General features: G+C 39.2%; 1 protein-coding gene across 1 annotated transcript in view; it reads left to right on the forward strand.

Moving 5' to 3' along the window:
- Positions 1-3,558: 3,558 nt before the first annotated feature.
- ADRA1B (adrenoceptor alpha 1B) overlaps positions 3,559-15,805 on the forward strand; it is a 33,768-nt gene continuing 21,521 nt past the window's right edge. The window contains exon 1 of the mRNA XM_033005758.2: positions 3,559-3,612. The gene's annotated coding sequence lies outside the window, so the exon portion shown is untranslated. The remainder of the gene's footprint in view (positions 3,613-15,805) is intronic.

Below are 15,805 nucleotides of genomic sequence, written 5' to 3' on the forward strand. Positions count from 1 at the left end.
TACTTTCACATAAAATAATCTCATTTCCTTGACATCTATAAGAAAAGAACAGGAGCACTGGGGAGCACTGGTTCATTCATTCATACAGGTTCTTTTTTCTTGTAATCTATTTTGCGGTATTTAGAAACAATATTGAAATCATCATATACCAATAAAATACTGCATCTGCTTATTGATGGCCACAGGTTCCAAAACCATGCTCAAACAGTTAAGGATGCTACCTATTTAGGAAGCTGTGGAGAAGGTGTAGAGAAATCAGAATGTGAGGTTTGAATATAAAAAATTATACCATCATGTTCTTTAATTTGTCTAATACAGTTTTTGAAAAGATTTTATTGGTAGGACCTGTACCTGCTATATTTAATAAACACTATGCCAGCTAGTTAATTGCATTCACATAGGTGGCAATAAAGAATAAAGCAATAAAGCAGGCTTCGGGATGACATGAATGATAGTCATAAGAAAATAACTTTATTATTTACTACCAATTGTTAAAAGACTCTGTCATGATTATTAATTTCATGGAGCTTACCCTCATTCTACTAACTATACTTGTTTATTCTAGATAAGGCAACAAGAGAAGCAGTTAACAAGTAACAATCACACCTTTCTCCTTAAAATGCATTTTACATGTAACAGTTATACTAAAGTACTTTTAGGGTATGGAGAGATAACGTTTACAAGTAGAACAGTAACAAAAGCAGTCCAGTTATTTACTTTAAGATAGTGTGTTCAGTTAACTAATTTCATATATCCAGTACGAAAACCATTATTTTCAATAAACAGGCAAAATCCATTTACTATAGAAAACTATTTTCTTTCTGAGACATGTAGGTACACTAATAAGATCCATTTTTCCTATTAAATTGTTTTCAGCTGACATACAAAAGATCAAAGATTCATAAGAAAGTGTGACTTCTCAAATGAAGCTTGAGTATGATTTATGGAAAGTGTGGCTATATATAAAAGGAAAAAAACCACTGAAATTAGTGTAATGACAGCATCCCAGCAAAACTGAAATAGCTGATTAAAAAAAAGTTCTGTAGTGAGACATTTTATTTGTGACACCTTTAGTTCTTTTTGTTCAATAAATTAAAACATTAATTCTGTTAAATTTCCATTTTCTTACAGGGCTAGGATTTTACCTGGAAAACTGGAATTAGATTACATAGTTAGAAAATTCCTAAGAAAGACAGAGAATATATTTTATGACGCATGTTCATAACCTCAAGATTAAGGAATATGCAGGCTCTGTCATAAGTTTTCTAAATACAACCCTACATCTCAAAGCAAAATTAACACTACGGAATTGTACTGCTATTTGTGAGAATGCCAGGAACTGAAGCCATCTCTTGTCATTTTTGGAAGATCATTTTGGGTCAGACTGCTCTAAGTCATCACTGCCACAGATCTGGATCTCCATGTCCACGTGGAGAGCAGCTAAGCCAACAGCTCCAGCCTTTCAGCTAAACTTTCACCCACTTACCAAACAGGGAAGAGCAGTAAATTGTAACTAGACTGAGAATTCCAGCACTCATCTTAGAAGTTTAATCAGTCCAACTCTGAAAAAATTCCAGCAAGGAGAATTTTACCAAAGTATTGTTACTGTTAATTTTGCCTGAATAGAAAAAATAACAAACCAATTGAAATAAGCCCATAATGCTATCCTATGAACCTCTGTTACTCTCTGTGTCCCTCCATATTACTTCCCTTCTAAACCTGTAATAACTTCAGGCTACTGCAGTCCTATGTATTCAGAACATGTTTAATTTGGCTTTTTTCACTTGTTTGAATAAAAACCCCCACTCTCAAAGATATTTATTAAAGATGTATGTTTTCTGAATATATTCTTATTAATGTTTGCAAAATATTTTCAGACTCTTGACTAATAATGGCAAATAGCTTGGGAGATGCAAAGCTTCAGAAAATTGGAATATGCCTTAAGTCATGAAAATTTAATGAGGCTCCTTATGACTTATTAAAAATCTCTAAATTGACCAGATTCATTATACAATATTTAATGATCTTTTATGTTACTGTTTTTTATTGTAAGTTCAGACATGGATCTGCAAATTATACAGTGTTTCTGCTTTCTACTTACCCATTTATAATAAGGAACTTTTTATAAAAATAACCCACTGCTCTTAATTTGCTGAACACATGATCATAGTCACTTCCTCTGAGATTTCCCTTGCTACTACAGGAATGGTATCTGGGCCATCATTTCAGGGATGATGGAAGACCACGCCAGAGGTATTAGAAGCACAGTTCCTAGATAATCGGCAACAGCAAAACTCATTCACTGTCCATCTGACGTTTCCCACTATGGATTACTGTCAAACACCACCCTGCAGGGGGATTTCTAAGCCTCCCTCCCAGTAGGCATTGCCCATTACAGTCCCCTCCACCCTGTTGCTTCCCCTTAATGCCCTCCACAGCCCATGGCTTTGCCTCACCTGTAGGCAGAAGCTCCTTCTTAAAACACAGCAGACACATCAGGACAATCCTGGCAACCTTATGGAAACCTGTCTGTGCACAAGCAGTGACCTCCACTCCAACCCTTGCCATGATCACAAATCAGCGGCCTTCACCATGTCTGGAAATCTCCAGCAGCTCCCTTTCAGTGCACACCTTCCCATATTCCTGGGGACATCTAGCTATCAACCAACCTCTAGAATTTGTTCAGTCTAAAAGGAAGAAAAAAGCCCTAGTTTTCACTCTGCTCCAGGTACAGGTAAATGCTGAGCTACCCCTTACCTACTTGCCACTCCAACACTTATCCAGTCCTTCTGCAAACATGCTGGAGAGTGCACCTGCTAGCCAGGTACCCAGCTGAAAGCATTTAAAGAACGGTGCCAGCCAGAAACAGGCAGGCAAAAAGTAGAAAACGGATAGAATGAACATTTCTTGACAACCATGGGAAAGAAGTGAAATAGGAGAGCCATATGGGTGAGCAGTTGGATGTCCCACTTTGAGACAGGTATAAGAGGAATTGGAATGCTGACCAATAATTCATCTGAATAACTTTGTCACGGAGCTATCTCATGACGGGCCTTTATCTTCCTGATACTGATCAGAACCTCCACCGTGCCACATAACAGGAACATAACATCTCCGTGTTCTTATGGAAAGTTTGGATTACAAAGAATTTAAAAGAATTTGTAAAGATCTCAAGAATTTGTGATGAAAATCCATTTCACTGGAAAATTCTGATCAGCATCTCTAAAATGTTTGTTTACCAGAGACACAGTTTAAGTTTCAAACATATGGAAACCTCTTACGGCATAATTCAGCAAAAAAAAACTTGAAAAAAAATAGCTATTATCCCCTACTTGGGAGTTACCTTCATTCCTTCTAGTAGCAGTTTACATTCATCATGCAGCTGCTGCAAGCGAGACTTGCAGTTTGAGACGCATCATATATTCGGCAGCACTGAGATCACAGTGACGTGCAAAGCAAGGCAAGAGAATCACCCCTTCATCCATTCCAAAAATACTCCTGTTACAGCCAGCAAGAGCACACGCTGCAGCCGATCCATCCACCACCAAAAAGACCCAAGTTGTATTTCCAACTGCTCCATTTTCCCAAGACTGAAGGACGTCACAGAGACAGGTACATCACTTAAAGTTCTCAGTTGCTCATTTTTTTTTAAACATTGATGTTATTTCTCTCTGTAATAGCCTCAGAGTCACACAACAGATGAACAGGCACTCACCCTGTTAGTATGCGTAAAAGGCTACAGAGGCTCTGTGAAAAATTCACTCTAGCAGAAGCCGAGACACAGGAATCATGATTGTAAGTATAAACAGAAGAAAATCACACTTATACTAAACTGGGTCTGAATATCTATCTATCTATAGATAAATATATCTATAACTAGATATGGATATAGATATAGATATAGATATATATGCATGTGGGAAGAGGGAAAGCTTGAGTGTTCACAGAATTATATTTTTCTCCCTGGTAGTAATAGTATCTTTCTGATATATCATTTTTCAGCTAAATGTCTGAAGGTATTTTACTTAAAAGACAGGCATCATCTTTTTGTTGTGAAAGGTAGAGAAACTGAGGCACTGGGAGAGTGCATGACTTGTATAAATTCACTCAGCAACCCATTACAAGAGCTCGGACTACAATTACTATCTCCTCATGCTCAGGCCAGTGCCCTATCTACTAGCAACACTGCCTCTCCACACCAGACCCCAGAGGTAGGCTGTACCAGGGAATTAGTCTGATCAGAAGAGATCACAGCCCGCAGGCTGAGGAACAGTGTTGTGACATCTGGATGTTCTTAATGTACATTATACTGATGTTAACTTGATAGTGCCTTTCTGTTACATGTATACACAGGCAAGTCATTCACGTAAAATCATGTGTATCTTTGTTTTCATTAAATAACATGCATGACAGGACCTTTTCTCTCCTCCATCAGGTCTGGAGAAGTCCAGGATCTATTTTATGGCTGCAGTTACTTTATTATCACAGTCAAGATGACAGTAGCAGACATGTCACGTTGAGGCAGTCCAGTCTGATTTTATCCTTGCAACTGTAAATACTTTTTGTCCCTGAATATATTTCAATACATTTATGGTAATATCACACTTTGAGGTGGTAGGACTGAAGACAGACAGACATAAAGATGAGATGCAGACCATAGTATTATGCTGAATATTCTCCAGATTTGTAGCTGTTTCTATTCTAGACATCTACTGCAATGCTTAGATAGAGATAAAGGCAACAAGTGAAATACAACCTTTTCTCCAACATATATTCCAAAACGTCTTGAAGGGCTCCACAGAATTAAAACTGTCTTAGCTCTTTTGCAGTTTTACTACCATAATGTGCTCATTCAATTTGTGATGGAAATAGCATGTTCATTATTCATTACTTTAGCTTCTTTTGCAGTTTCATTTGTCCTCCTGAAACTCTCCATTGAGTTTGCTTAGGCTATAAATAAAAATCTATTGGGATCCTGGATCTTGCCTTCTGAACAAAAATTTCAGTGACTCATTCTCATACATATTTTCTTCTATTATCTTCATCACGAGCAAATGTTCATGCTCATTCCAAAAAATCAGGAGGAAAGAAGCTGTGACTAGCTTCCTGTCAGAAGTAGGTCAGAATGCTCTTTCCTTAGATGTCATTAAACACAGGTGAGTTATTTTTTAACCACAGACTGTTGGAGTAGTTTCTGGTTACAACTAAGTCTCCTTAAACCACAGAGATGCTGGGTGATTCCTACCCAAAAAAGGAAAGCTGCTAATCAGAAGAGTGGTGCCAGACTGACTGACAAGTCTAATGACTTCATTTGGCATCACTAACTTGTAAGCTAGTCGACGCCTTATTGAATTGTTTTCTCTAATGGATATGTATGGTGATGGAGTCAAGAATGTCATTCTTAGTTACAACAAATATTAACCTGAGTAATAGACTTGGAATGGACGAAGTCTGCAGACGCACTGCCTGGTGGGGACACAAATTTTCCAAACACCATCCCACATATCAACTCCTTAACGGATTATTTCTGAAGGATGATTTCCTATTTGTTTGAAACATGTATTTTGTATAATTAAAAACCTCAGAGACCAGAAATCATTGGCAGTATCTCAAAACATTAATTTCTGAGTATGATATCAAGTGCCTAATCCTTTTTCATACACTGCAATGTATCCTATCCATTGATGCATTCAGCTTTTCCAAAAGACTCCCATTGTCCCTCCACATACTTCTGACAGATCCACGCAGACAGTTTCACTCACAGAGCTCTCAGGTATTTCTCTGATCTTTCCCCGGACACAGTTACTCATAGTCCTCCTTTGCCATTTAGTTCTTTACACCGAACACTAGCAAGATATTGAGATGTCCTCCTGGACAGGTGGTTATGACTGGCTATGGGTCACACATTGCCTGATGCTGGTGAGGGACAGCCTCTGGATCTTGCAAAAACTCCCTGAAAGGGACACTATTCCTGGTGGGTCAAAACTGCTGCCTTTAGCTCACTTTTATTTCTGACTCACAGTAACTTCTGACACTTAAGACTATATCTTGCAATGAGCATGTAAAAAATGTGAATTCCATCAAAATCCTACTTATTATCTCAGTTAAGAAATAGCTTGAAGCAGCTGCATTCTGCAGCACCACACTGCTTTGCTTTTGGTAAATGAATCCAAGAGTAGATGGTCATGCGGTTACGGGTCTTTTCAGGAAAAGGCCCTTATCTTGTATGCCTGGTGTTACAGCTATATTGTTTATGTAAGAAAATAACAAATCAATAACTGTGTTTACCTTTAATAAATTATTGCTAGCTCTGTGAGGAATCTGAAGTAGAATGCTACTGAACTATGCAATCTCTGCTCTACACTAAGCTCTACACTGCTACCAGTAAACCTTCAGGTTATAGTCAAGGTGCTGGTTGCAGACTATGAAGTTCCTAATAGCTTGAATTCCATCAGCTTGCCTTCCCTGTCCTGCTATACAATCTGCATTTTCTACTAGAATGCTTCAGGCAACTGTCCCAGTGATGAGACTTCAGGGGGTCTGGGACATAGAGTCAGTCCACTCCCCAGAGCCAGCCCTCCTGCCTGGTGGCATCGTTCATGCTTCTTGATAACAATCAGATCATTTTTCTCCTATTGGAGAGTATTTCTTGTTGCTGCCTGGTTTTAGCTGCTGATGCTAAAAAACACTATAGAGCATAATCTCAGAGTAATGGTGAATGCTTCTGATTCCAAATGATGTATAACAAATTTGGGCACTGCACTGGTAGGCACAACATACCTATGCAATCCATAAAAATCCATTTAGACTGCATAGGCACCTGTCGAAATACTTAAATAATCAAAGTGAGACCTGCAAAGGTGATTTGTGGGTTTTCTTTTTTCTCTCTTTTGCAATACAGAGGGACCAGGTGATTTCCCTGGATTGAACCCATTTATACAATGATTCTAAAACCATCTGCACTCTCCTGATTTGCACTGCCACAGGACACGTGGATAAGCAGCAACCAGATGTTGCATGTCCCTCTGTTAAACCACAGGAATACAGCAGATATTATTTTAATTCTACAAAATAAAGCTGTTCTCATTGTTCTGTTACACTACCATCAACTATTAGACAATACACAATGCAGTTCACTTTTATATGTAATGCACACTTAATTAGAATTAAATAAAATTAGGTCTTTCCCAGTTGCTCTAAGAGTAGATATAATTATTCCAAATCTTGTCAGGAAAAAGACAAGAAATGGATGTTTCCTTTCACCTAATTCTTCTCTGGAGAAATAAGAGTGGTTATAGATTTTTATGGCTTCTCAGATGAACAAAATATGGAAAAAGTAGCAGATTCATGAATATTTAGCATTAATTCAAAGAAGAGTTCAGTGTTCATTTTAACAGAAAATACAAGCCAAACTCCAATTCTTTCCTTGTAAGTTCTCACAGTTCCACCTGTAAGTATATGTTCTAGCTACTGAGTGCTTAACTGACTGTTACTGATAATACTGAAAAAATAATGTATTTCTCCTCTTGAACAAGTTCAGCAAAGGAAAGACTGGATAATTATTGAGATATGGAGGACATATACAAGTTTCCAGCTTCTCTAGGAGTAAGGAACCAACAAGACAGAAAGCCTAGACTTGCTTCCACTTCTCAGAGATATCCATATTTTAACAAAACTAGAAGTCAAAAATACTTCAATAATAAAAAAAAGGCTTGATTCCTATAAAGATATTCTGGACTATGTCTAAATACTGATTTATGAAAAGGAGGACATCAAATCAGATGATAAATTGACTTAGATGTCTTTGAATTAAGATCTAAGGTCTATATTTTAAGGCCTGTATTATTGCACACCTAAAACTCAGTCACTGACTCTCCTATACATTTTCATCAAGGCAAAACATCAGAATGGGCTGGTCTATCACCACAACAAGATGAATTTCAGTGTTTATGTTATTTTTTTATAAAGGAAATATTGGTCTTTCTCAAAAATGTCCCAACTTGTAAAGTTAAAGCTCAGATTTCAAATGCTCCAGTACCTTGGGACCCAAACTGCTATGTCCTGTTAGGGGCAGAATAAACCATCTGGATATTTAAAAGCAAAGGGAGGGCTAGCATCAGGCTCAGAAGTAATTCTGGATCTTGTGCACAAATCAGAGGGGAAGTTTTCAGAAGTTTCTAAGGGCAAATAAGGTATTCTGGTGCTTAAAGGTGAAGGTAAAAAAATACCCAGGGAGTACAATTCCCACTGAATGCAACTACAGCATTGAGTCAGCCTAGATATTTTTGAAAAATCTTTCCCAGCCACATTTCTGTTCTGTTAAAAATATTACTTTAGGCTCAGCACTTAATTATTAGAATGAAGAAATGGTTCAGAAGAAGGCACAGAAATAAGACTAACTACTTATGACATAATCTGCCAGTATGAGAAGCTTCTATCCAGCCTGAATCTACCTTCAAGTTTATTTCTTGAAGCATGGAGATTTATAACACTGCAGTCATCTTAGCTAGCTTATGAGTGATTGTTTTGTTAGCCACATTAATGTCTAATATACTTCTAATCTTGCACAGCTCTTGACAAAATGTTATTTTATGACAGTGAGTAACGTTAGTTATGTGTTGTGTTTAAAATGTTTTTCTATTTTCAACATTTAATTATTGTCCTTTTAATGTCACATTAAATATTTTAAATGAAGACTAATTTATTTAATGTAAATAAATATATCCAGCCACATGCCTTTTTTTAAAAAGACTGTGCAATGTGTATTAATTTTCATTTTTATGATCTAGAACAGACTATAATATGGAGATTAAAACCTCAAGTTCATTTCACTGTAATTCTATTCCAAAAGAATTAAATTATGAGGTAGCTTAAATGCATAGGAAAGGAAAGTACTCCTTCAAGAGAGCCTGGTTTCCCTCTCCTGCCTCACCACCACAATTCAACTGCTTTACCTAGGAAGCCCAGCTCAGCATCTGACAAAACTTCTTCTCAACAGTCCGATTTACTGGTGGTTACAGTGTTGGTGGATAAGGGAAGAGCAACTGAAATGGTCTACCCGGACTTCTGCAAAGCATTTGGCACTGTCTCACATGACGATCTTGTCTCTAAATTGGAGAAATGTGGATTTCATGGATGGACCACTCGATGGATAAGGAATTGGCTGGATGGTCACACTCTAAGAGTCGTGTTCAACAGCTCATTGTCCAAGTGGAAAGCAGTGATGAGTGCCACTCCTCAGGGGCTGGTGTTGGGACTGGCACTGTTTAACATCTTTGTCACCAACATGGACAGTGGGATCGAGCGCACCCTCAGCAAGCTCCCCGCTGACCCTGAGCTGTGTGGTGCGGGGACATGCTGGAGGGCAGGGATGGCATCCAGAGGGATCTGGACAGGCTGGAGAGGGGGGCCCGGGCAAACCTCATGGGGTTCAACAAGGCCAAGGGCAAGGTCCTGCCCAGGGGTCAGGGCAATCCCCAGCACAAACCCAGGCTGGGCGAGGAGTGAATTGAGAGCAGCCCTGTGGAGAGGGACTTGGGGGGATTAATGGATGGAAAACTGACTATGAGCCAACAATGTGCACTCACATCCCAGAAAGCCAACCATACCCTGGGTTGCATCAAGTGTGGGCAGCAGGTCGAGGGAGGAGTTTCTCCCCCTCTGCTCCTGTGAGACCGCCCTGCAGTGCCGTGTCCAGCTCTGGGGTCCCCAACATCAGAAGGACACAGACCTGCTCGAATGGGGCCAGAGGAGGCCACGAAGATGCTCAGGGGGCTGGAGCAGCTCCCCTGGGAGGCCGGGCTGAGAGAGTTGGGGGGGTTCAGCCTGGAGAAGGCTTCAGGGAGACCTTAGAGTGGCCTCCCAGTGCTTAAAGCGGGGGCAGGAAAGGTGGGGAGGAACTCTTTATTAGGAGGTGTGGGGATAGGATGAGCAGTAACAGGTGAGACGCTGGCACAGGGTGGCCAGAGAAGCTGTGGCTGCCCCCTCCCTGGAAGGGTTCAAGGCCAGGTTGGACGGGGCTGGGAGCACCCTGGGCTGGGGGAAGGTGTCCCTGCCCATGGCAGGGAGCTTGGACTGGGTGATCTTTAAGATCCCTTCCAACCCAAACCATTCCATGATTCTATTCTGTTCTATGAAGAACTTTTTTTAATAAATAACTTCCAAGATAAGGGTGGTGCTGAGAGAACCAGCCAGTGTCACTGCAAGGCTACACTAGAAGATCTTATTAAGAGGTGAAGGTGCACAAAGCGTTGCAGAACAGTTAAAATAAAGTGTGGCAACTTTCTAAATAAGTAATGATGTCATTTAACATTTTGACTTCTGGGCAGGCATGAACAGACCTGTCTCACTTCATTCATACTTCACCTTGGCCAGACTTCAGCCATCTCTGGCCATGAAGCCACATAGCCATCTCCCAGAGGTCAGTGTTCGGGCTAAAAAGCCTTTCTGGGAGAAGCAGTGGCCTAGTTCAGCTATCACAGCTGTTCCACTGCTGGGCTGAGCAGGCTAACAGCCCATGGAAAACACAAGCATTGAAACTCATCTGGTTCCCATAAATGTCCCCTTATTGTATTAAAATTCTGAAAGATTGCACATTTGAAGATTTTGCCAAGGTTTAGGAATCATCTCCAGCTGGGATCAGGAAGAAATCCTCTTTCCTAAATGCAGTTTACCATGGCATTATAAGGGATTTACACTTTCTTTTGGACAGCTTCTGTCCAGGTTATCATTGCAGATGGGATACAGGTCAGCCATGACCAACCAGCACACTTTTGCTACATATCTATTTTATTACACTCACCAAAATAATTCTTTTTGTAATAACTTTCTCATAGAATACTTATTCTGAGTTTTGCTGTGTTTTAAGTGTAAGTCCTTCAAATGGCCCAAGCTTTTCAGTTACTTGCATGCTAAGTGATATCTGTCATAAGCTGGCAACTAACTTGCAGACAGGGTTTCTTTCAGGCATCTGAGCCGTGCCAAACTTTGTAGTATACAGTGTTTAGACTGATGGAGCTTAGATTCATTCTTAGCTTACAAGTCAATAGGTTTATGAAGGAATCTAAACATACTTTACAAGGTCACAGGTAGGATTGAGGGAAAGTCTGACTATTAAGGAAGTATGAAAGATGAGAAGACGAGGAAATGAAATGGGACTTCTGATCAGCCAAAGCGTCAACCATTATCAGAAATTCATTATGGGGAGTACTGTGTACCCTGCACTGCCAATTAGCCAGTATTCACCATGGCAATTCCATGGCCTAAAATTAAGCTATTTAGTTTAGGTCCCCAGAGTTTGATCCCTGTGAAAATGGCTCCTGAAGACTAAGCTAACTCACTTTTACCTCCCACTGCCCAGTTGAGAATTCTTAGATTATCTCAGTGTTTTGAGAAGACAAGTAAACTCCTAACTAAGACTAGAGTGTCGTGGAATGAGAGAGATATTCCTGAATCTAGCATACCTTTTCCTTTAATCCCTTTTAATTTCAAGGCATAGTTAATAAGGACTATGGTCTCTATTTTGGGGTGGAGACTGTTTTTTCTATAAGGCATACATATTTCAAGCAACAATTGAGAGGGCACAAGAAAACCCTTTGAAAAGTTTCCCTTTCTTCTGCATTTAATCCATGTTGTTCTGGTTAGCCATACTGCAGTACAATAGTAACTAAGTGACTAAATGTCTATATAGAGAAGAAAAGAGGAAACCAACCAAAACTGTAGGTAGTACAACCAGAGCAGCAGCACATACAGTGCAGGGGCAGTTCTATCACACCAGCTCACAAAGCACAGGGCTTTTTTGCAAGCATCTTTCCTTTGATAGCCTATGACAGATTTTTGCTATTTTGCATTCACACAAAAAATGAGTACAGCACTATAATCCTGCACGTGTCAAACACAGCTTCATGGATTTTTCTTATTTTTAGTAAAAATATCCTATGTTTCATGTGAGCAACTTAGTAAGATTTATTTTTACTGCATTATGATTTGTCAGAACATCTTGTCAGCTAATATTATCTTCCAATAGCTCTGTGATCTCCCCATAATTTGCAATCAGCTCCAAGCCAGCATGACTTCCTGGAAAAAGTCAAAAGAGAGTCAATAAAACAAAATTTTCTTCCACCACAAGAATTTCTTTTTGTGCTCCCAGAATGTGCTGTTGTTCAATGCCAGTAGGTGGAAATGCTTAAGAAGAGACCTGCAATTTATAAAAGAATCACATGAGTGATTGCTCCTGTAGAAACATTTATTTTTTTCTGGCAATAGGGGATGTTACAGGATAGAACCATGTGTTTTGTTTCACCAAGAGTCCCAGTGCAACCACAAGCAGAAAATAAGTTGTCTGCATGAATTGATAAGAGGGTCATAAATAATAAGAAAATTATATCCTGTACACCAGCCTGCCAGCAGACCACAGAAAAAAAGTCAGGACTTCAGGAGTTCTCACTTCTTTCCTCATTCTCTGGTGATATTTGTCTGATATTTATCGAACTCTGTGACAGTTACTTCTGCAGCAGTTTTAGTCCTCTCCTGGGAAGATGCCAATAATATTACCTTGGAGTAGGAAGAAGTGTTGAGGGGCTTTTTTTGAGGATCAGCAACCCAATGACCTAGTTCAAGTAGCCTGAAGGAGCCTGTTTATGGCTGTCCACTGGTGCTACTGGCTAAGTGATGCTTTGTCTTTGTAGCAGGAGCGTGTGCAGGCTAGAGTTGCTACTGGAGCTTCAGGAAGATGAGACCATCTTTTGAGTAGTGGTGCTCTGCCCTCTCCTTTCTCCCCAACTCCAGGGAGCAGAGGGCAGGTGGCAAAAGAGAGCAAATGGTCATGGACCATGTCATCAAATCATAGAGGTAGAAAAATGAAAAAGATACATAGCTTGGATAAAGTATAGGCAAAAGGCAGAGAGTCAGATGTAGCATCTCACTACTCTTGTTTTCTCTTTGTTTTGGGGAGGATGAAACAGCTTGTAGTCATCTGTGCTTACTGGATGCTACAGTGATACTATGTTGTGATACACAGAGAAAGAAAGAGATCCTGCAGCCTGCTGAGATTAGCAGGTCCTCCCCCTGGTTTTGCTCATTGTGGGCCTGTTTAGTGCAGTGTTTAGTGTCTCTGTACTTTGTGGAAGATGGGTAAAAGCCTCAGAGCAGAAGACACCAAACAGTACCTGTCTATTTAAAGCTCTTCCCTCCCTTCAGTGCATTTGCTGAACGATTGTAAGGTGAGCCTTGCGATGGGTTGGAGCCTGAGGAGAACCTGTGCACCAAACTGGCCCCACAGTTTCTGATAAAGTGCAGTTTGCATTAAAAAAGCAGCATCCCCCAAAACTGTCTCAGAGACCTGTAACACCTAGGTTTGTCTTTAGAGAGGATGTAATTTGCACTATTGTGAATTCCATGTTGGCATGTCTTTATTTTTTTTTTCCATTCAATTACTCAGTGACATTTTTTTAAAGACTGACAGCATTTAGTGCATCCATCAGCTTCCCAAGCATTTTTAAACCGAAAACTACACACACAGACATGCATTCGTTCCTCCTGCTGCTGGAGAGAGGGAGGCTGTTTTATATTCTCTCTTTAAGGCAGGGCCATACTCTCCAGACTTCCAAATACTGACTTTACCAGACCTAAATACATAGTCCATTACCCTCTGCCCATAAAAGCTGAACTGACTTCATCCTCATGAATTCTGTTTCTGAGATGGGGCCTGTATCAATAACTGCTAATTTGGGGAGTCTTTAGCACAGCTCTAGCAGAAATACATAGCAAAAGAGTGTGAGAAAAAACATGTTGCAGTGGGAAATGAGTCCTCAAAACCTAAATCTGGAAGAGGATTTAAGAGCTAGTGACAACATATAAAAAGCATAGTATCTTTGTTAATTGACTACATTTTACTTAGAAAATGGTCTTTAAAATCTATTTACATACAAATGACAAGCACTGAATCACCATAGGAAAAAAAAATATTATTCAAAATTGCAAATGTTTGCAATCTTCTCTTAGCAAGTTCAAGCTAATAACCTTAGCTTTTAATACAATCCTATGATACCTTTTTCTTGCACTGAAAATAAAACCACAACTGAAAATTAGCATTTTAAATGTATTTTTTCTCATCATGGAAACGGACTGGTTCCTGAGGTTCAGGGTTTGTGTGCACACATTCAAAGGAAACTAGTTTCTGGTTAATCATGAAATGTAAGGAAACCGTAATCCTGTGTATTTCTAATGTCCATGGAAATTTTTCACAACCAAGCCAAAGAGGTTTTCTATGAAGGACAAAGATCTGTTAATCAACAGTAATGGAAATGAAAGAAAGAAATTTTGTGGATCACCCAATCTGTGGACTTTAAGTGTTGCCCACTGGTCCCAAGAGAAAGAAAGAGGACTTTAGAAAGAACTCTTGTACCAAAACAGTAGTAACATTGTGCACCATCTGTAATTAATAAAACAAGAAAGAAATGAGTGTATCTATGTAACTAACACTGAAGTTTCTAACAAAAACAGACAAGAGTTTCATCTTCTTATCATTATATTTTTAATGACTGACACCATCTACAAGGAAGTTGTATTATGAAGAAAATAACCTAGTGCCAATCAGAGTCTCACCTTTTCTCTGAGCTGCAGATACACTTTATGTATCACAGGAGTCTACATACCCACTCACAACCATACAAAATACCTTTCCCAAACCCACCTCCTCACTCCTTGGGAATGTTTTAGTATCAGAGACAGTGACAGAGAAGTGAGATATTTCTACAGCTGCATCCAATGCCCTCCTCACTGCTCCTTGCTTTTCATACTTCTTTCATGGGAGGAAGGCTTTCTGGTTTGTGCTGGTATGACAAGAACACTTGTATCAAATATGATAGCATGTTCACAATACTGTTCAAGTCAGAGTGAATAAGCTATACTATTTCTGACACTATAGCCTTGTTTTTCTTTAATCATGTCTGTTTATTTCTGTGAGTTATCAGGGCTTCTAATTAAATCAAAGAATTAAGAGGAATTATATAAAACTATATGTAGATATAGTCATTTAAATTATATATCAGTTCATACTCCCATGCCCAATTAGGAGCAGGCTGTATTGTTATTCACTGGTCTTGAAAAAGTGCTCTGCAAGTGTTTCTTCTGTGTTTCTGAAACCAGATCAAAATGCCAGTACGTATTTTTAAAATCACTTCATAAATAAAAGAAACACAGCTCTTTACAAAACTGAGCCATGACAACAGGACTACTTTTGCATCATTTATCTGATATGGCAAAATACACTTTAAAAGTTCAGCATCTTTCATATTTGAACTACTCTAAGATATATGAAGATGTTTCCTCAAATGTACCTTCTGTATCCAGTCTTCTGCTGCTTCAGCAAGCTCTCAGAAGTACGCTGAATAGCTAAAGGGCATCCTGTCTTGCTGTACATCCTTATTGAAATAATATTGAGTGGAATCTCCATACTATTAAATTTACTTTTTCATTGAAAACTATGATTTATGTGAATGAAAGCATCTCTGCAATGAATACTATCTGCACATCTCTGATCAGATGTTTTTGACTGCGCTAGCTTGAAGTGCTACCTTGAATTTGGCAGAAAAAGTAGCATATTTTTCAGAGTACCTATTCAATCATTCATCCAAAGGTAGGTAAATAGTTAACGTTCACGTTTGGGTTTCAATACACTCTGCTTTATTATAGCACCTGCCACTGAAGATCTCAAAGCAATTTGTGAACATTAATCAGCTGAGTCTCATGACTATTCAGCCAGTATGTTATTACACAGACTGGTAAACAGAGATGTGAAAACACA

Source organism: Tyto alba, unplaced genomic scaffold, assembly GCF_018691265.1.
Source record: "Tyto alba isolate M040663 unplaced genomic scaffold, T.alba_DEE_v4.0 Super-Scaffold_17, whole genome shotgun sequence".
Lineage (NCBI taxonomy): Eukaryota > Metazoa > Chordata > Aves > Strigiformes > Tytonidae > Tyto > Tyto alba.